Source organism: Heterocephalus glaber, unplaced genomic scaffold, assembly GCF_053883595.1.
Source record: "Heterocephalus glaber isolate CG9 unplaced genomic scaffold, H.glaber_assembly_v1.0 deba00001428, whole genome shotgun sequence".
Classification (NCBI taxonomy): Eukaryota; Metazoa; Chordata; class Mammalia; order Rodentia; family Bathyergidae; genus Heterocephalus; species Heterocephalus glaber.
In genome coordinates, this window is record NW_028258293.1 from 5,280,066 (window position 1) to 5,302,274 (window position 22,209).

Here is a 22,209-nt window from a genome sequence, read left to right on the forward strand (position 1 = left end):
CCCTGGGCGCCAGGTTCATTCAGGACTACTTAGGTGCACGTAAACTTTACTGCTTGGCGTTTTGGGGCTCCACATAGCAGCCGAGAGTTTTATCCTAATCGGCCAAGAGTGTTATTTAAAAATGAATAATGATACAACAGGAGGGACACGATTGTCACCCTCAAGCACTCGGGAGAGGGCGACTGACTCGCGTTTGGTCAAAAGGCTGGGATCTGCTGGCACAAGTTTCTCACTCCTTAGAAACGGAAAGGTCGCTCTTCCCATTCTGCTGTTATGCAACTGATTTCCTTACCCCGCTCTGCCACATCAGTTCGTTACGGAGCAGGAAGTAAGAAGGGCGGGATGTTGTGGCCATGTCTCAAAGTCCCCCAAAGCCTCCTGAGGTCTTAGGTGGGGCTTTCTCCAGAGGAGGCTGAATCCAGAGTGTGTCGTTGATTCCAGGTGCAGTGCTAGGCCCCAGCATATGAGTGCAGCCCCCCCTAAGTGTCTGAATGAGATGAAAGGGGCAGAAAGAGCTGAAGGCCCCTTTGCTGCTCTTGCTGTCTTCCCCGCCCTGTGAACTGTTTCTCCTCTGCAGCGCCCCTCTGCCAGCCACCCTGCCTTGGAGCCAGCCGATTGTGCCTGAAAGCTCTATAAACTGTGAGCCCAATGAACCTTTCCCCTTTAACTTTGGGCATCAGGTATTTTGTTTCAGCAACGAGAACAGTAACTAAGACAGAGCATAAAGTAATATCCAGGTAACATCTTCCCCCGGCCTCTGCTTGAAACATTCGAACCTTTCAATCGCCCTCCTTAAAAATGTTCCCTAATTTTCCAAGAGACCCGACCTCTTCCTGAATCTTTATCTCATACTGTGGGGAAGTGACTTTCCATGGATGCCTGGAAAGCCCCCAATTTCTCTTAAACCCTGCTGGTGTGGCGGGGCCCCTGTTTGATTTGAGGCTAATCTGCTAAGGAGGAGTACGCCAGACTATCCAAGGCCGCGGGCTCTGTCTCCAGCACAGCGATCATCGGTGTTGGCCGAGGTGGGGTGGACGGCCCTGTCCCGGTGAGTTATGACAGAGGGCCCAGGTGGCGGCGGGGACCCTTGGGCCTTCAGACCCCGTGCAACTCGAGCCCTTCCCTCAGCCATCCTTCAGGGCGGTGTCAGGCAGTCTGCTCCAGTATCTGGCTGTGTGAGGCCTCCAAGGAGAGAGGGCCTGCTCGGACAGCGGCTGTGTTTACCCTGCTCACAATGGAGATGGATGGAAAGTCCCCTGCTTATCTGAAAGCCAGGCCACAGGGCCAGGAGTGGAGATAACAGCACACTGCTGTAAAAGCATTTCGGTGCAGTAAGAGGAATTCAGTGAGGCGCCAAAGCGTGGCTCTCTGGCTATCGTAGCCCGAATAGGGTCTTCCGAATCACTGCCAGCCCCAGTGTCTATTTAGGAACAGATGCAGGTGTGGCTGGGGAAGGAAGTGTGTGTAGCACTGAAATCCTAAGACCTGGTAATAGCAAAATGAGATCATCTTGCATGTAAAGGTAGAATACAAACAGGGAGATTTAATCATGAATCTCCCCTCTGCACTTCATAATAACAACTATCACTGTAGGGCCTACTATTCAAAATGCTTCACAAAGCCTTTTACAGGTGCAAAACCCAAGGAGCAGGTACTGTGAATAACTCACCCAGGACACAGACAGGCGACCTTGATGAGGTGGAATGGATGGTGCGTGGATAGAGCAGTGAGAATCTCTCTCCATACTGCCCTGTTAGGCGCACGAGGCCAGTTAGTGGGCAGATAGGTAAATAGGACAGTTCTCCTAAGAAATGCAATAATGCTTGCAAAAAGTTCTCAGTTCAGTGAATTTGGTGGAAACAATAAAGATTCAATCCTATACTTTTTTCATCCCCACTTACTGCCCAGTAACAACCCATGAAGATGTCCTGATAAACAATGGTGGCAAGGCCCTGCCAGGCTTTCGGTTTACAAAGAACTTTCCCGTTGTGTTTGCTGAGTTGGACTTCCGGAGCATCAGAATGGATTCGGACTTTCTTCAGAGAGTTTCTACCCAGAACAGTGAAACATAAATGTAGTCCTGCTGCTTCTTCAGCCAGCCAGAGTGTTTTGGCTTGGTGAGATGTCTCAGAATCAGTTCAGTATGTTTCTAGGGACAAAAAGGACCTCGTGGCTGGGCGAGGGAGAGCCCGGAGTGAAAGGCGAGACTGAGCAGTGGCAGAACCAGTTCAAAGTGGCTTTGTGGGCTTGCAAAGGACCTGGGGTTTTATTACCATGCACATGGCAGCCGTTACAGAATTTGGAGCCAGCAAATGACATAATGCGATGTGTAACTCTCTCACACTACCACCCTCCCTTTGCCCTGCCCCTGCCTGTACTGCACACTGTTTGGGAGAGTTTTAATAATGTGTGTGTGCTCAGATCCAGCCCCATCACCCACCCTAACTCGGCTCCCCTCCCTGCATCCCCTTCCTCCTGTCCAATAATGACCTCCCTTCGACTTTCTTGTCTTTTCCAGATTCCACGTGTTGGGGGAAGGTGTGACATTTGTTTTTCTGAGCCTGGCTTGTTTCCCTCCATGGGATGGCCTCAGATCTGTCCATTTTCCTGAAAGTGACAAACTTCCATTTTTCCTTATGGCTGAACGTACTCTGTGTGTACATAGACCACATTTTCCTTATCTGTTCATCTGCTGCTAGGCACCTAGGCTGGCTCCATATCTTGGTTATCGTGCATGTGCTGCAGTGAACATGGATATGCAGCTTTCCCTACGGTATGCTGATGCCAAGGAGGGGTAGGGCTGGGTCAAATGGTAGCTCTTATTTTTAGCTTTTTGAGGAAACTACTGATTCCCATAGCTGCTGTACTAATTTACATTCCCACCCACAGTGCAGAAGGGTTCTTTTTCTTCCTGCATCCTTGCCAGCATGTACTGTTTATCATATTCTTGAGGTTGGCCGGTCTGACTGGGGTGAGATAGAATCTCAATGTTGCTTTGATTTTCATTTCCCTAATGGCTAAAGATGTTGAACATTTTTTTCATACACCTATTGACCATTTTTACTTCTTTTGAGAAGTATCTGTTCAATTCATTTGTCCATTTATTGATTGGGCTATTTGCTTTTTTGGTGTTCATTTTTTTGAGTTCTTTATATATTCTGGGTATTAGTCTTTTGCTGGAAGAGTAGCTGCTAGGGATTTTCTCTCATTCTGTAGGCTGCCTCTTCATTCTGTGAGTTGTTTCCCTTGCTGTACAGAAGCTTTCTAATGTAATGTAGTCCTACATGTTGATTCTTGATGTTATTTCCTGTGCTATTGAATTGCTAGTCAAGAAGTCTTTGCCTGTGTTTATAGCTTCAAGTGTTTCCCCTGTGTTTTCTTTTAGCAGTTTCAAAGTTTCAGATCTCATACCTAGTCTCTGATCTATTTTGAATTGATTTTTGTACAGGGTGAGAGATAGAGATCTAGTTTCAGTCTTCTACAAGTAGATATCCAGTTTCCCCAGCACCTTTTGTTAAAGAGACTGTCATTTCTCCAATGTATATTTTTAGGTTTTTTTGCCCAGAACCCAATGGGTAGTTGTGTGAGTTTGTTTTTGTCCTCTACTCTGTTTCATTAGTCTACAGGTCCATTTTTGTGACAGTAACATTCCGTTTTTGTTACAATGGGTGTGTAGTGTGACTTGAAATTGGGTATTATGATACCTTCAGCTTTGCTCTTTTTGCTTAGGTTTGCTTTGGCTATTCTGGGTCTTTTGTGCTTCCGTATGAATTTTAGAATTTTTCTTCTAGTTTTACAAATAATGTCAGTATTTTCATGGAGATTGCATTAAATCTGTAGGTTGCTTTTGGTAATGTGGACATTTTGACAATATCAGTTCTCCCAATCCATGAACATGGGATGTCTTTTGGTGTCTTCATTTCTTTAGTTCTGAAATTTTCATTGTGGAAGTCTTTCACCTATTTGGTTAGATGGATCTCTAGGTATTTTCTTTTCTTTGAAGCTATTGTGGATGGCATTTTTTTCCTGATTTCTTTCTCAGATAGTTCATTATCAGTGTAAAGTAAAGCTGTTGATTTTTAAACGTTGATTTTGCATCCTGCTACTTTACTGAATTCATTTATCAGCTCTAAATGTGTTTTGGTAGAGTCTTTAGGGTCTTCTAAGTATAGGATCATGTCATCTGCAAACAAGGATAATTTGACTTCTTTCTTTCTTGTTTGTATCCTTTATTTTTTTCTCTGGACTACTTGCTGTAGTTAAAATTTCAAGAATGACATTGAATAACAGTGGTGAGAGTAGACATTCTTGTCTTGTTCTTGACATGAGGGGAAATGCTTTCAGTGTTCCCCATTCAGAATGATGTTGGCTGTCAGTTTGTAGCAGATGGGCTTTATTATATTGGGGAATGATCCTTTAATTTCTAGTTTCATAGGGATATTCATGAAGGGATGTTGAATTTTGTTGAAGACCTTTTTCTGTGTCAATTGAGAGGAGCACTTGATTTTTAAGGAGATTGAAGCAGCAATGAAAAGTTTTCCAACGAAGAAAACCAAGCACCAGATGGGTTAATGGCTGAGTTTTACCAAACATACAAGGAAGAATGAATGCCAAGGCTCCTCAAACTAGTCCAAGAAATAAAAAGGGAACAAACACATCCAAACACTTTCTGGGACATCAACACCACCCTGAAACAAAACCAGACCAGGGCACAACAGAGAAGGAAGACTGTAGACCAATATCCTTGAGAAACATAGAAAAATTCTTAAAAAGATACAAACCAAATTTAGCAGCACATTAGAAAGATCATACACCATAATTAACTCAGTTTTATTCCAGGGATGCAAAGATGGTTGAACAAGTTTAAGTCAATCAGTGTAATGCACACATAAACAGAATCCTGATGTGTAGCTTGGAAGGATCCTACTGGCTGCCTTGGAAGGGGACCAGTGCGTTCAGGACACCTGGGACTTGGGTGGTGGTGATGGAGGTGGAACAAATTGGATGCATCTGAGGTATATTTTGGAAGTAAGAATTACAGAACTTGATGATGGATTGACCGTGGAAGGGGAGGAACAAGGAAGAGTAAAGGGCAACTCAAGATTCCTGGGTTGAGAGGCTGGGTAGATAACAGTGATGTTTGCTGGGATGGAAGAGATGGCCAGAGAAGGCTTGAAGGAGGTGACCAAGAGCTCAGTGATGGTTATGTTAAGCAGATCCCCAAGGACAGACGTGCAGTGAGCAGTTGGTGGTGTCATCTAGGAGGTCAAAGGAGCTGTCTGTGACAGAGATATAAACACAGGAGTCACTGGCTAGGCTAAAACATTGTCAGAAGCAAACAGTGCTCAGCACCAAGCTTTAGTATTTAGTATTTTAGCACTCTAGAGACAGTGAAGAAAGTGGAGGACCAGTCACCAACATGAAAACCAAGGGAAGAGTATGGCAAATCGCAAAGAGTGGTCATTACATCCGTGGCAATCAAGAAAGGCGAGGATGGCATTGCAGGTTTAAATGTACATTTCTAGTAGTCTCAAAAGGAAGGGTTTGCAGAGGTTTCGGGACCTATTCAGGGCAAACACAAAGGACTTGATGTTAGTTTGTAGATTTTGAAGACTACTTTAAAGTACATTTTACCCTTGTTGGTTATTGGTGGGGTGGGGAGAGGCATAGGCAAGGTAAGATTCCTCATCCAGCTGAGATCCGGGAACATCACCCCGCACAAGGTGTTCTCAGCACTGGGCTCCGAGGGAGGGGAGAACTCAAGAACAGTCTTTACAGACGAGCAGCAGTGCAGGCGGGGTGGAGTGCACCACCTTGGCACTCAGGGCAGAATTGTCCTGTCTTCCTTTAACAGTGTCTTTCAGAGCAGATCCACCGAGATCTGGCAGGGGCACCACCGGCAGTAGGTTGAATTAAAGGCAGGATCTTGCATTTGGGGTTCCAACCAGGGCTGAGTTTCTCTTTAAGAACCAGGAAGGAAAAGTGTTGTCTTCTAATTGGATCCTCAGGATTTCCCTTTATGGAACCTGAAAATAAACAGACCAAACCTGCTCTGCCTAATGTAGGCTTCTTCAGAGATGGGGCGGGGGCGGGGGGGGAACCCTGGGGACTGAAATAGGACAGGAGTTGATGCCCACAGGAGATTAGGAGATTTCTGGAGATGGGAGCACACACACACACACACACACACACACACACACACACACACACACACGCACACACATCGTGACTGGACCGACAGGGCCAGATCATACAGAGGTGCCAGCAGCAGCACAGCAGGCCATCCAGGGGAGAGACCACACGAGCCCTGACTGACCAGCTCTGTGTGGGGAGTGCATCAGCTCCTCTGCTTAGGTCCCGTCCCTTCCAGGCATCCCACACCTCAGGAAAATAAGGCACAGTGGGAGAAACAGAGTTAAGGACAGGTTCATTTGCAGTGTAAAGTAATTGGTTTTTGGGGGGAATTTCTGAAATCAACTGGGATAAAGTTAACATCTCTTTGTCTCTTTTCTTTTTGGGGATAGAAGTATAATCACCAAGGAGCAAGCCTGCTCAGTGGGGGAGAAAAGCAGTTAGAAAATGTATTTATAAGCATCACTGCCATTCCTGATTGGGCTCTGATGCCTTTGTTAACGTCAGGAGATTCTATCAACTCATTAAGCTCCTTAATTTCTTCAGCAAATGTCCGTCCATGGACCATTCACCAGTTGCTGGATGCTGGAGATGCAGATGAGGACCCAGGGTTGCTGGCTTCATGGCCCTCAGATGCTAGAGGGAAACACAGACAATAAACAGGTGAACAAGGAAGCTACTAATAATATCATTGCAGTAGGTGATAAAGAACAGGAGGAAAATAAAGCAGTGCTTGTAGAGAGAGCCCTGTGGGGGGATTTCCTGGTAATCAAGCAAGGCCTTTCTGAGCCATGACCTTTGCTCTGAGATAAGCAGAGCCAGCCTTCTGCAGCCATGGGGAGGGACAGATGGGCTCGCAGCTGCGCCTCCAAACATGGCAGCGAGTTTGAGAAAGGAAAACAGTCCTTGTGGCTGGAGGCCAGGCAGGGAGGGACGTGGCAGGTAATCTGTGTGGAGAAAACTGTAGGTCAACTGGGGGCTGAGGGCCAGTGCTGAGTCTGGGCTCTCCCGGAGCCCTTGTGGGTGGAGCCAGCAGGAAGCTGCTGCACTAGTGGTGCTGGCGAGGGAGAAACTAGGGCGGCCCAGGCCGGGAAGGAGCTGCCCTGGGAATCAGGCTGGGGAAGCTTGGCATTTTCCATCCAGTAGTGCAGCCCTAGGGCTCGGAGGAAGGGCGTGGGGCCGATGGGGAGAGCAGAGGAAGGGCTGGGGTGGGGGTGGGGGGTCCACGCTGGGCCCCTGCACCCAGGGCCGGACCCAGGTCTGGGCTCCTTGTGTTCCAGCTCTGCAGGACAATGCCTGCACATGTTTGTTCACCGTGGAGAGGGGAAAGCTTTGGGGACGAGTGCCCGGAAGCAATGCTTAGCCTGTCCTTTGTGAGCATAAGCCATTTGGCCCTGGCCTCAGACTTACAAACTGTCACACACAGGCCTCACGTGGGGTGGAAAGCAGCTTGTTGGCCGTGGGCTCCTCGGTGTCTGGAGCTCAGCCCTGGCCCGGGGGGCTGCTCCCCTCCCTCCTGAGTCACTGCCATCCTCTTCCCAACACCACACTTGATTTTCTGGAAGGAATCCTGGGAAACACAGTTTTGTCTCATCTTGCTACCGTCCCCTTTATTTACCTTTACCTTTAGCCGTTCCTCACTTTTATATGTTGGAAGTGGGCATAACTGATCTTTTATAAGAGGGTTTTACTGCCCCAATCAATGGGAACCCTTGGATTTCAACTGAGCTCTCCCTGGATAACCAAGGACGTCGAGGCGCAGAGGCAGAGGGGGCCTTCACAGCCGCGGGGTGACTCAGTGGCTCAGGATGGGAGCCACCTGCTCTGTGCCAGGTCTTCTTCCCAGCAGCACGCAGATGTCCAACGGCGCTCTTGAAAACAAACAAGAGCTCACATATCCTTACTGGAACAGAATCCAGATTTGCTTGGGGCGGGCTTCCCCTCCCCCTCATGTGACCACTTCCTCTTCTGAGGGACTCATTCCCAGCTCCTGGGTGCAGTGGTCTCAGTACCAGGGCAGGCACCGTGGGGAGGGCCTCCCTGTGTGGACAAAGGCTTGGGAGCTGGGAGCCACCTACCCAGGGGAAGAACCAACTGACTGACCCACTGTGTGCCTTGAAGCGTCTCAGGCCACATGGGGGCCACACAGAGTCAAGGTCCTCGCGGGGCAGGGGAACCAGGGCCACACCTGGGCAGGTGTGCAGACTTCCTGGGGCGCAGTGGTAAACATTTCACAGCGAGTGAGAGGATGTCTTGGTGGCGTTTGCCAACTCCATGGTTTGAAGCATGGCACAGCAGGCTGTTCCCGGCTGCCAAGGTGGTGCATGGTGGGGAGGAACACGCCAAGTTAGCGGGGCACCTGGCTGCTGGCACTGGGGCACCTCGGAGCTGCAGAGGCAGCCTGGGGTCCGTGCTCCTGTCCCTTACAACCTGCTGATCTGGGGGGCCTGTAACCGGCAGGGTGGAGATCACCGAGAGCCTTCCTGGCTGAGCCTTGGGTTCAGTTAACCAAGGGAGGGGCAGTGGAGAGAGTTGGGAGAGAGGGTGTGTGTGGGGGGCGCAGCAGCTCCTGGTTCCTACACGTTTATTTCATCTTTGTGCTGTTTCTTGTGTGCATGCCGCAGATTTTTAAGTATGCAGCAAAACTTTCTTGGAAAAGGAAGAAACATTTGTTCCAGTGACCCAGCACTGTCCACCTCTGCTATGGACTGATCTGCCCCGGGGTCTAATGCTCCAACAGCTCGCCTTGGCCTGCTAGCTGGCTGGCCTGGCCAGGTCCCCGTCCTTCTGTGGACCTTACCGTCCCCAGGAAAAATAAAGCAGGCAGGGCCTGCGTGGAGCCAAGTTGGTGAAGTCGTGTCTGCTCTCCTGCGTCTCCCAGGCCACCCCTGGGAGACACACCCTCCGGCTACTGATCCCGTGCAGCAAGAGAGGTCTGCGTTCCTGAGACTTGAGCTCTTAAATTCCTTCGGAGATTTGACTTCTTTGTGTCCCTTTCTGCCCATTCTATATTGAAGTTGCCCTTGTTAGTTTGGGAGCTCTTCCAGTGGGCAGCGGGCCTGGCTCAAAGGTTTGTTTAGGGCTAAGGGGGGCGGGACGCAGAGCGGGACAGATGGCTTCGGGCTGATGTAAGTGGGCTTTTCCCCTTATTGACTCTGCTTTAGGCTTCACCCCCTCAACTTTAACTGTCGAATGAAGGAAGTTGTTTTATTCCTAAACTCCAAATCAACCCACTAAAACTGAAGTTGTGAGCAAGACCTAAACCCTAGGAGGGCTTTTACAACTGGGCACCACACGCCCCCCAGTGGCAGGAAACCAGCAATACATGTCGTGGAGAGCTCAATTTTTGCCTAAACTACATCTAGGAGATAGAGTTTTCTTTAGTTCTACAGATTCTGTGCAGATGTTTTTTAAAATGATGAGATTCTGGGCAGGCATGTTATGGAGTGCTAGCAATGCATAAGAATGTCTGCACTGAAGTTAACCATAATGTAATTTATACAGTTTTAAAAATTGTATCTAAGAGATGAGCTTTCAGAGAGGTAGAGGGGAAGGCTGACACGTGCTTTCCCACTCCGTGCTTGCTGCTTTTACCGTGGCTTCTCTGCAGATGCACGTGTGGACGTCCGCCGTGTGTGGAGGGAATGGTGACAGCAGTTTCCAGCCGTGGGGAGAACTCCGCAGGGCGTCATTCTGCGAGCTTCATATTCACCTGTGTGTTCATTCGGTCTGCGCGTCTTATTCATCCCCACATAGCCTTCTGCAGGGCACTATGATCTTCATCCTGTCAGTGAGGGTACTGGGGCTCCACGCGGCAGGGAAGGAGGTGTGAGAAGTGGCCGCACGCTCTGCCCGAGGCCGAGCAGCCAATCAGCACCGGCCGTGGCCTCGGGAGGGCAGGACGTGCCTGTCAGTCACTGAGGCTGGGGTCCCGGACACACTGGTGTTCAGGACGGGCGCTGCGGTTCAGGCTGGATTCTCTGTAATGCCGGGTGGGGGACTTTCGGGTGCTGCTCACATAGCCGTCCCCACCGTCACACTGGCTCTGCAGGGTTCGCACTGGGGTGCAGGACTTGGGCCCAGTCTAAAGTCTGCGCCCTCGGCTGCCGGTTCGGGTAAGGGGCCGCCAGCCTGACTGCGTGTATTTACCACAACTGCTGTCAGCAGGAGAACTCCAGGGACTGCAGCGTTTTAGGGGATACAGAAGCAAGGATGTCGCTTGGGAAGCTCTGGGACCGAGACCCCCAGGTACGGACACCTCAGGGACTGTGGCTGGGAAGCTTTGGTTCCTCCCCAAATACTGCACAGGGCGAGAGTCTCTCTGGCTGCCCGGACTGGGTGCTGTGACTTCCCCCTCAGTGACTTATGGGAAGTCCCTGCAGCAAGGCCGACACGTCCAACCGTAAGCTCCCCTGTGCATGGACCAGGCTGCCCGCATCCCAGGTCTGTGTGCAGAGCACAGCGATGCCCTCAGAGGTGCCCGCTGTCCCCACAGGCACCGCCTGTCCTTGCCCCACACGGCCGACCTGTCCCGGTCAAGACAGCTCTGTCACCAGTAGGGCCCTGGGATCGGAACCCACCCCCCAGGTCACCTTTTGAGACTGGCTTCTTTCACGCAGGAGAATGCCTTCCAGAACTGGATTCTAATAGTGCATTTTGTTCTTCATCTCCCACCCATAAAGACAATGCCAGGTAGTCAATTCCGTGACTCCACCGGAGACATGGTCTCCCTGACACAGGAAGCGCTGAGTGACCCTGGCCTGTGTCAGCACCTTTGCTCTTCAGGTGGACACTGGGCTCACTTCCGGGACACTCAGGCAGTGTCCAGCTACCCTGGCATCTGGCACTGGCTACATCTCGACTCCTTCATACTTCCTTTCTTGGGCTAATATTCCTTTATTTTCCGTACTTTAAATAACATTTTGGAAGGAATGTATCCCTCTGCAAATCGTGCTGTAAACACCTGCTCCCATGCACCAAGCACGATGGCACTTTTAAGCTTAAACATCCTTTAAAACGTATGTTTTGAAACGAAGAGCTCTGCAGAAGTCCTGGTAAGAAGGGAGACAAGGAATCCGTATGAACTCCGCTGCAGGACAGAGCCCTCGCCGCACTCTACTGCACGCTGTCCACCAGCTTCCCCTCCACCCTCCGCCTGAGACTGGCAGCCTGGGCATTGAAAGAGCCAGGCCAAGGGCAGATTATTTTTCCTACTTGATGATCGCAAAGAGTGTGTCAGATCTACTGTATTCCAAAAGACAGGAATAGTTTCTTATGAAAAAACACAGACTTTTAAAATCATAGTGGTTTTTAAAATGCCGTGAATATATATATATATATATATATATTTTTTTTTTTTTTTTGGTTCCGGGGATCAGATTCTGGTCCTTGCACTTGCACAGTGGGTGGTGAAACCACTGAGCTACATCCACGGCCCCACTGTGCATATATTGATAACGACTCTCTTCCGTTGCATTCTTTTTGTTGGGCTCCAGTTGTGCAGAGCAACCCAGTTTGAGGATATAATTCTTTTGCTGCTACACATATAAGCAATTTTGCTTTTGGAGAATAAAACTGTAAAGACTGAGGGTCGCAGCTTTCCGAGGACCGAGTGAGTCTACTATGGAGGACTTGCCGGGAAACAAGAAGACAGCCTTCTCTTCTGCACTGAGATCACTGAGGGGTCCGGCACCTGCTTCCTTCCTTCCTTCCACCTGCCTCCCATTGGACGCTTTGCAATTCAAGGAATAAGCAGTACTTCAGGGAAAGCGGTGATGATTTTCGTTCGTGCCGTCGGGGATGCTTGGATCTGAAATGTGCTGCATACTGGTAACTTGCAAGCCAATATCTTCAAAGTCATGGGCGTGAGACTGACAGCCTCTTTGAACTTGATTAGCATCTGCGGGGCAGCGAAGGCACCAGAGCCTGTGCCTGATGATGCTTTATACGCTCCCAGCTGCCCTTTCTCCAGGCCCGGGACGGGCCCTCCATGGTACCCAATCAAGAACAGGGCTCGGATGTTTTTCAGCTCTCCTGTGGGCAGAACCCACGTCACGCCGGACTGCGCCATGCTGCAGAAGCCTGCTGGGGTGAGCGACAGCCCCGAGTGAGCCCGTTCACGACTAGGGACGACGGGAAGTGGTGGGCACAGCCTGACCCCTGCACGCGGTGAGGCTTGCCGGCTTCGCCTTCCTCCACTGAACTTGACGGGAGAGTCTTGCAGGGGCCAAGGGCAACACGGGGTACCCCTGAGGGTACCTGGGGGCAGGCTGCCTTCACATGAGTAGCTTCCATCCTTAAAGCCGACCCGATGATGACAGCCTCGGAGGAGAGGGGGAGGGTGCAGCCACCTGTGTGCAGAAGGACGCGCCTCCCAGCCCTGCGTGCTGAGGCTTGGGGTGAGTTCCCAGGGGAGACACGAGGACCCTTCTTCCCAGACGTCTTCCAGTAGTGTCTACTTCCCCACCCCAGAGTGGGCCATGGTGGTTCTCTTCCTGGGAAAGATGCACTCCTCCCTTCAGCAAAGCTGTCTGATCTACGAGATAGCGCCTTACTTTCCAAAAAGCCAGAGTCCAGGGGCTACTCGCACACTCAGCGCTTCATATGAATGCACGCAAGCCTCGCTCGGCCCAGCTTACACAGGAAGACTCAGGCTCAGAGAGAGTTGGCAACTTGTACAAAGTCAGATAAGAAGCCAAGGGCAGGCTCAGCACAGAGTAGGATCTTGCTGCTGTGCCCCATGGTTCCTGTTGGCCTGGGTGTCGGAATCCTGCCTCGAGCTGGGAACCGAGGTGCACACTTGCTGACTACCACTTCCTGCATCAGTCCTGGGACCAGCACGCAAAGGTCCCTGACAGTGTGCTCTGGCAGCCGCAGAAGGAGATAGACGAGGCAGCTTGATTGTGACTGAGAACTAGAGGAAAACAGGAAGATCAGTGGGCTCGCAGGTCCGCCCAGGTGCTTCGGGCGCCTTCCTCTCCTGGTGGTGCTCTCCATTCGTACTTCGATGTTTAGGGATGCTGAAAGCTGAGTTCTTGGAACAATTCAACTCGTTGTGTTGCATGTGTGTTGGGGACAGCAGGGACTCAGGAATAAGCTAGATTCCTGGCCCCCAGATTTGGGATCAGGGCTGACTTGTCATAAACAGCTTCTTGGAACATGAGGCAGAATGAGGTAAGGGGTGTAACTGAATGAAAAACCAAGTGCTATGGGAAGCAGAGGCGAGAGGACTCATCTCAGTGGGAGTCCTGGGAAACTTCCAGTGGAGCAGAGCATGTTAGTTAGGGTTCTCTAGAGGAACTAAATCAATAGAGAAGTGCACAATTATGTGAAAGGATTTACTCGGTAGGTTTACAGGGTCGGAGGCAGCAGAGTCCGCCATGACTGTCTTCAGGGATCAAGAATCTGCCTGGCCTCTGTGCCTGGAGACCCAGAGCATCCATGGCTGCTCCGCTCAGGAAGATGGAAGCCGCACAGCAGCAGGGGTCAAGGACGCAGCCCCAGTCCAAGGTCAAAGGCCTGGAAGCTCCCTGGAGAGGCAGAGGCTCAAGGCTATGTTGGGAGGGTGAAGGACCTGGAGACCCATGGCCAAAGGCGATGGTGTAGACCGGAGCTCTTCAGAAAGGGGACACTTCCTCCTGTCTCCCTTTTCATCCGGTCCAGACTACAAGCCTATTGGTTGGTTCCACCCACATCCAAGGTGGATCTTCCCCCCTCAGATGGCTGATCTACTGTCTGTCATCCACAGACACACCCAGGACTGTGCTCTGCTCATCTCCCAGGTGGCTTTTACTCCATTCAAGTTGATGTGCCATGTTTCCCCAGCCTTGAAGGACAGCAGGATCTAGAACAAGAAGGAGATGATACAGGGACAGATGGGTTTGTACCTTTAATGTACCATAATTTGGGTGAGAGGCTGGGTGACCTCCATGCACCAGGTTCTAGGACACAGTAAGGGATGGAGAAGCTTACGGGGCTCAGGAGCCTGGCCAGAAAACGCGCCTGGTCCATGGACCTTCAGATTGGTAGCAAATAAGAAGCAAGGCAAGACAGAAACTTATGGTGCAGCAACAAAATGGAAGCAGTGGTGTGCTGCCCCTTAAACTGGTGAGTTCCAGTTCCTGGTGAGTAGATGCAGGGGACGTGGGGAGACATTCACCTGTCTCCCGGGAAGTCCAAGACAGGGGGCTCTGCACATCCCTCCCTGGGCTCCAACAAGAGCAGTGACATTCGATCTGCAGCCTTACAGTGCTACCTCCTGAAAGAGGCATTTTGATGCTTTGAACATTGCTGTTAATATGGCAGAAAAGATTGTATTCGAAGTCAGCAAGCAAAAGAGTTTGTCCCCATTCTACTAGTTCAGCCCTGTGTCTGTCCTCAACAATAATAAAACTCTAACCATCCTGATGATCAGTAACTGCCAATATTCTCAGCCGAAAGTTCCCCAGTAAGTGCACTGAGCATCTTGTAGGGTGCTTCTTAGTGTAATCCTCACAATAACTATGATGGAGGCATGTTGTTTCCATTTTACAGATGAGGAAAATGAGATCCAGGAGGAACAGCTGGTGTCAGAGCCAGGCCTCAAGCCTAGGTTTGTCTGAGCTCAAGGGCTACGGTCCTGTACCACTATGCTGAGTTGTGTGACAGTGGACTCCCACCCGTGAGAGGTGCAGAGAAACCCTTGTCTTTCTCAGAGTACAGTGGGGAGGCGGAGGCAAGTGGATGAATATGAAGAAAAATTATAAGAAGGAATAAATTATTATTTCATGCAAAGTCTAGTGCCTTTAAATATTTGCTCAAGAAATGCATACTTGGGCTGGGGATTTAGCTCAGTGGTTCCGGCGCCTGCTGTGCAAGCACAAGGTCCCGAGTTCAGTCCCCAGTACCAAAAACAAACAACAACAAAAAATAAATGCATACTTCACTGGGAATGCAATTTACCTCTCCATCTACCTAGTAATATTTTTTTAAAATTTTGAAGAATTGTTCTATGTTATAGAATAACAGTCTTTTAAAAAATCTCATAGTAGAAGAACTTCCTTCCAAAATCCAGTTGGCCTAAAGGTTCTAAAGTGATTGAAAATGACCTTGGGTGACCTTCACGACAGAAATCACAAGCGCTGTCTCATTAAGTGCATGACGTGCCCAGAGTGCTTGTCATCCACCGAATGCTCACGTGTGGGCATTACAGTTTTCATTTTTTAGAGGTGAGGGAACGTAACCATTAAGAGGTAGAGCTCTTCATTCAAATTTATCTCAAAATGTTTGTTGCCTTGGACCGGGAAACAGCTTCGGAGGCACAGCTCAGGAATAACTTATAACCATTCCCTTTCTGCCAAGCCAAGAAAAGAAAATGTATCCCCCACCTATTAAAAAGCAGTCCTCAAGGCCCGGGGATTTAGCTCAGTAGTTCCAGCGCCTGCCTCACAAGCACAAGGTCCCAAGTTCGATCCCCGGTACCAAAAAAAAAAAAAAAAAAAAGAAAAAGCAGTCTTCAAAAAGCGTGGGCACATGAGAGTTTCAGCAGCCCCCTGCCTCTGAAGAGCCGGGGTGGCTTGGCCCTGTGCGGGCTCCGCGCACTCCCTGGGGCCCTGGCGCGAGGCTCTAGCCTTCCAGGGGCCGTGGCTCCAACACGCACCTGGTGAGAGCCCGGTTTTGCTCCCTGGCAGGGCTGGGGCTTGTGATTGTGTTTGGCATGGGCAAGTTTCCACATGAGCCTCGGACCTCGTGTTGGAACAAAACAGCGGTGGAGGGAGGCCGCGCTGCGCCGCCGTGTGAGTCAGGCGCAGGCGATGCGCCCAGGCTGAGCTATTTCCAGCAGCCCACAGGAGCACAAGTCCAGGCAGGCCTCTCCCCAGGGCAGCAGCACTGCCGGGAAGGGGCGGGGGGGCAGAGAGCTGGGATCTGACAGCCCGTGCTGTGCTTTCAGCTGGAGGACCGAGAGCTCTTCACCTCGCCAAACATTGTTTGAGTTTTGTAGAACAAACACTGGACTTGAAGTTACATCCTCAGGTTCAATATTTGGCCTAGGCAACTTCTCCCGCTCCGGGTCCCTGTTAGTCTCGGTGGTGGTGACGGGTGCAGTGACAAGGTTTTAAGAGTTCATTCACACGACCTCACTTCTTTATTAACCAGATGAGAAACTGAGGCTCGGGAGGGGAGTGGATTCACCCGGAGTTGTACAGCCCATGCCAGGGCCCTCACGCTCGGGACGGGCCTGTTTCAATCCGTGGCCCTCATTCTGTTGTGCCAGCATCAACATTCAACGAGACAAGCAGCTTGTCTCGGATCAGTTTGGAAACATGTTCCTCACACGTGACCTGCTAGTGACCACGGTGTTTACTGTCGCTAAATATCCAGGCCTCCTTTATCAGCCACTGTCATGACGGGGCTAAGATCTGCCAGGCTTTGCGTCTCAGCTGCACCCTGCTAGCTGGGTTCCTGGAGGAAATTCTAATGTCTCTTTGTACCTCAGTGTCCCCTTTCATTAAGCAGGGATAGGAACAATAGCCACCTAAGAGCGCTGTGATGACTAAGTGAGGCTATCCAAAGCTAGAGCTGGGGCAGGCATGTAGTAAATGCTCAGTAAATGCCAGGTGTCTCTGTCGGTATCCAGGGCCTTGAGGACTTTTAGATTTGTCCCTGTCATTTACTAGCTTCTTACTGTCCATACCTCAGCTTATTCATCCAGGAGAAAATTTTTTATTGCCTTGCTGTTCCACATGGGACAAGTTTACCTGCACAGATATGCTACGCAACAGATACCTATTTATTTAACGCAGCCATAGGTGAGTGAATATTTACAGAAAAACAACTGCTCCGGGTGTGCTGTGAGGAAGACAGACAAGTTCTTGATTTTAAGGCATTAGAGCTGCGCGGGGAGGAAAATTAAGGCAGCAGTTACAGTGCAGGGTAATTGTGGGAGTTAAAGTATGGGGTGCGGTGGAGGCACCTGGCCAGGGACCCACACGGTGGGAGGGGTCGACCCTGAAGACAGCACGGCCCGTGGCAGACAGTGCCGGTGAGGCTGGCGAGGCGGGGCGGAGAGGGCTGACTGTGCGGGGGTCGAGCAGCTGGCAGGACAGCAGGAGAGCAGTTCCTTGTGTTTGCTCTGCTTTGATTCCCCATGGATTTTAAGATGTGCCTCATTTTTTGAAAAGAAGGCACTGTTGCCGACTAAACTATAGCACAGGACATTCTTGTCAGGTAGAGTTCAGGACTTTCTGAAAGAGCATTTTTATGCGGAATCGGTCATGTTTATCATGTAGTTCTCTCTAATATAGCAAAATAGGCATCATAGTCTCTCCAGCACCTTCCTGACCATCTGGACCCTGGGTTAAAGGCGGGTCCAGTGCTGTTGCTGGGATTTTCTTTTCAGCCAACACCCGTTCGGCAAGTGTTGAAGCTGGCGCTTTTCATGTTGGCGCAGGCACCTGGAAAGCTAGGTGGAACCACTGCCTGTTTACATGATGTTCAGATAAATCTCAGTCTCAGAGGCATGAGGATGTTTTCTTTAACATGTATCTTGAAAGGTGATGAAATATGGCTGAAGTGTGTGTGTGTGTTTGTGTGTGTGTGTGTGTGTGTCATTGGGGCAGATGGAGGTGCGGAAGAGGTAGCCTATTGTTAGATTAAAATCTTAAGACATTTTGAGTTTATCTCAAAGTGTTAGTTCAACGAAGTGACTGGAAGAAGCCAGCCCTACTGCAGTCTGGTATAGACCAGATGGGAGCTAGGCAGAATTTAGTCCTTTCAGGGAAGAGGTGATGCTACAGGATTTCTGCTTTGTGGATTATGGTGGCCAAAAGAGAAGGACAACTCTTTCTCTTCTGAGAAGTGCTCAGTGAGGGCTTTGGCTATAGAGACTGCTCATGTGGGACAGCCAGCTCTCTCCAACTTCTAGGAAATGGTGGTTTTCCAGAGGAGAATATTAATCACAAAGCAACTCCTGGCTTTCCACTTTGAATAAATATCCCAGATACTTGAATGTGTTGGTCGGCTTTCCATCACGGTGATAAACACCTAAGCCACAAACCTCAGGAGGGAACGTTGATTCTGGCTCACGGCTTCAGAGGCTCCAGTCCATGGCTGGATGATTTCCTTGCAGTGGGCCTAGGTGAGGCACATCATCATGGCAGAAGCTGCTCACTTCCTGGCCTCCAGGAAGCCAAGAAAAGAGGGAAAGAGCCAGAGAGGAAAGAGGCGGTCCCCAAGATCACAGTTCCGTGACACTAGACCCTTCCTGTGTCTCCACACCTCCTGGTGCCACTGCTGCTGAGTGAGTCTCAAGGTCAAGTTGCTCCCCAAAAGCCCATCAGCAGCCGATCAGCCTCCCATGTGGTGGTTCGGGACCCTTTAGGTAACAACCACAATAATGAAACTTGCCCTTGGAGAACTAAATTCTCTTTCTGATGAAAATCTCTTCTAACTCAGCACAAATTTACACATCTTCTTACATTGGAGGCTGTTGAACATAGAAGACAACAGTTTTTTAAGCTGAGGACTACAGTTGAAAAGAGAAATGTTAATTAATGAACCAGGTGGCAATGCAATGAGTTTCAGATGGCTATTACTGGGTTAGTCAGAAAGTTTCCCCTTCGGGCCAGGGATGTATCTGGTGGTGCCAGGAATATAGGTAGGTGGTGCTGCACCTGCCTTGCAAGCACAAGGTTCTGAGTTTGATCCCTGGTACCAAGGGGTGGGCGGGGAGAGAGTTTGCCCTTGTCCTTGTTTAATGATGATTCTTAATACCTGTTTCTCATTCAAAGGATGTTTACATCTATGATTTCACATGACCCTCACAGCATTCCAGGCTCCCCTGAAAGCAAATGCTAAGAGGAAATTAAACATACAAGAGATTTATTGAGGGAAATACCTGTAAAACACAAGGAGGAAGATATATGAAGAATACTCACCTTCAGAGAAATGCAAATTAACACCAAGATGGCATACCACCCCACACCCATTAGACTGACTGTTCTCAGAATGATAAAAAATAAGTCTTGTTGAGGATACGGAGAAAAGAGAATCCTTGGATGCTTCTATGGAATTGTAAATTTGTACAGTCATTTTGGAAAACAGTATGAAGGTTCCTCCAAAAACCAAGGTTTACCATACGACCTAGCAATCCCACTTCTCATTTCATACCCGAGGGATGGAAGTCGGTGTGTTGAAGGGGTGACTGCACCCCATATCCATTGCCAGACTGTTCATAATAGCCAAGGCATGGAAACAACTTAGGCATCCATCAAGAGATGAATGGGTTAAAATACAGAGTACGTATGCAAGTGGATATACTCAGCCTTAAGAAAGCAGGAAATTCTGTCATCTGGGGCAACATGGGTGAACCTGGGCCTTTACATTAAGTGAAATTCAGCAGGCACAGAAAGATGAGTACTTCATAATCTCACTTACGGGTGGGACCGAAGAGTCAAACTCGAAGAATGGTGACTAGGAGGGCAGTTCCCAGAGGCTGGGACACCTGGGGGACGATGGGGCTGGCCAGAAGCTGATCAGCCTGTCCTAAGGGACCAAGAGCTGAAGCAGAGAGGACACGCAGGTCCAGAGACAGTAAGAGAATGAAGATGCGTTACGCCCCTGTCCAGCTCCCCACGATGAGCATAATCATCATGGTGTGCAGACATAGACTCATAAATAACTGTTATTTATTTAATTTTATTGTTATTATTTTTTATACCGGGGATCAAATTCAGGATCTTGCACTTGCCAGGCAGGCGTAGTGCCAATGAGCTACGTCTCTGGCCTTAAAAATTTTTTAAAAAGGAGGTAGATACGAGGAGTAATTTCTGGTGCAGTATTGTGGAGCATGATGACATAGTTAAAAGTAATAGTCTATATTTTCAAATAGCTAATGGAGAGGATGTCAAATGTTCTCCCCACAAAAAATATGATAAATATTTGAGGTGCTAGATATGCTAATGAGCTTAATTTGATCATTCCACAAGGGATAAGTGGATGGAGGGATTGTATTTTACTCCATAAATGTGGACGGTTATTGTTAATTAAAAATAAAAGGAAACTTAACAGAATGAATTCAAACGGGGGGCACAAGTTGGCAGGGAGCGCCTTGAGGTCCCATGCAGGCCTGGCACTCAGGAAGGGAGGAGGGAGGAGCCCCGGGCCCCACTGGGCGGCAGGGCTCCTGGCCTGGCTGCTTCCAGGAACCTGGTTGCTTGCGGTGCTCATAACCAGGGAAGCAGCCGGCAGGGTGCAGCCTGGTGCAGACTAGGGTGGGTCCTCAGAGTGAGGGGGGCTGAGCCAGGGCCCTGTTCCTCTCCTGGCAGGCTTTTCCTCCGAAGAGAAATCTTAGCAGGATGCTTCCCCTCACCACCTTCTGCAAAGTGGGCAGAGCAGGTACTATTAGCCGATTATAAGGGCTATTGTGAACGTCTTAGAATTAAAAACAACCAGTGTGGTAGTGGTGGATTCCCAGCTTTCTTAGTTGTTGTGTTGAGTGAGTTCTAAAGCATGTTTGCAAACCCAGGGATGACAGTTTCCAAACCCCACGGATTGCTTCCATTCCCATGGGTCGGTCTGACCCTTCCACCCAGAGTGGTCCACAGCACCTCCTCCCTAGGCAGGGCTGGTCCTCTGGGCTTCCACCAAGAGGACTCAGTGGACATGTCACCTACAGGCCTCGAGAGGATGGGCCCTTCCCTTGCCTCCCTTCGAGCAGCCCTCCTGTGAACACGCTGACCTCTCCCGATGTCTTAGTCACTTTCCTCGGGCTGCTGAGACAAAATACCTGACACCCAAAGTTAAAGGGGAAAGGTTTATTTAGCTCACAGTCTGTAGAGGTTTCAGCCCACAATAGCTGGCTCCAAGGTGAAGCGGCTTGGCCGGGGGCAGAGGAGAAACAGTCCATGGCACACAGACGGTAGCAAGGCAACAAGAGACCCTAAGAGCATCTTTCTGCCCCTTTATCCCATCCAGACCATGGGGATTAGGGCGGTGCCAAACCAATCACTCCCGTAGAGCGGTTTAGTGACCACACGCCCTTAACCCCAGCATCACATGCTCTAGATTCACCCACCTCTGACCGCATGAGGCTTTGGGGGCATCCAGCCCAAACCAGGACACCTGGTTATGAGAACACAACTGAGAGATATTTCGCAGAACCCCTCACGGGTACTTGTCACAGTGTCAGAGCTACAAAAGACAAAGTTGATGAACCTTGTAGACTGGAGAGATGAGGGAGAATTAACTACCAAGCATAGTGCGGGAGCTGGGGACAGGACAAGAGCTTAGGAGGTGAGCTGGTGAAGGCGAAGGCGGTCTGTGATTTAGTTAGCAGATGCACCGTGGAGATTTCTTGGTTGTGATGCTGTACGTAGGGAGCACCTCAGTGTTCACAGCAAGTGGAGGGACGGGTGTACAGCCACTCTCCATCGAGTCTCTTCTAACTTTTATGTAAGTCTAAGAGTAGTTCACAATAAAAGGTTAAAAAAATAATAGTCCCACCCTCCTGACACGCCTGAGGAAGGAGGCCTGAATTAGCCTTAAAGAAAGAGGCCTGGAGCAAAGGAAGCCCTGTGGAGAGCACCAGGGAGCATCCAGCTCCACAGCACCAGCCAGTGGAGTGGGCGACTCTGGCCTACACCTCGGGGCAGAGGGGCCGTCAGCCCAGCCTCACCCGGACCCTGACACAGCTCTGTGAGGAGCTGGAAGTCCACTAAGCTCATCCTCGGCTCCCCAGACAAGAAGCCTTCCGCTGCGACCTGGCCCTTTATGACTGATTCCCGGATACATCTCCGTCCGGCTGCTTCCAGCCACTTTACTGCCTCTACTGAGAGCAACGTAGTGCCTGTTTCTATTTTCCCATTGATTCTTACTTATAAACATGGTGCATGTGTTCCATATTCTGTCTTAGAGGCCTGAGTCCTTTCTGGATCTCTTTCAGAGACGACCCTACACTTGAACTCAGGGGTACCCATACTTGTAACTCCCTTGTTTTACTAAAACTGACATTTGGAGTCAGTCACAATTGGACTTGAGAACGGTCTCTATCCTTAGTTAGCTCAGTGACCTGAGGTAACTCATTTTACCTCTCTGAACCTG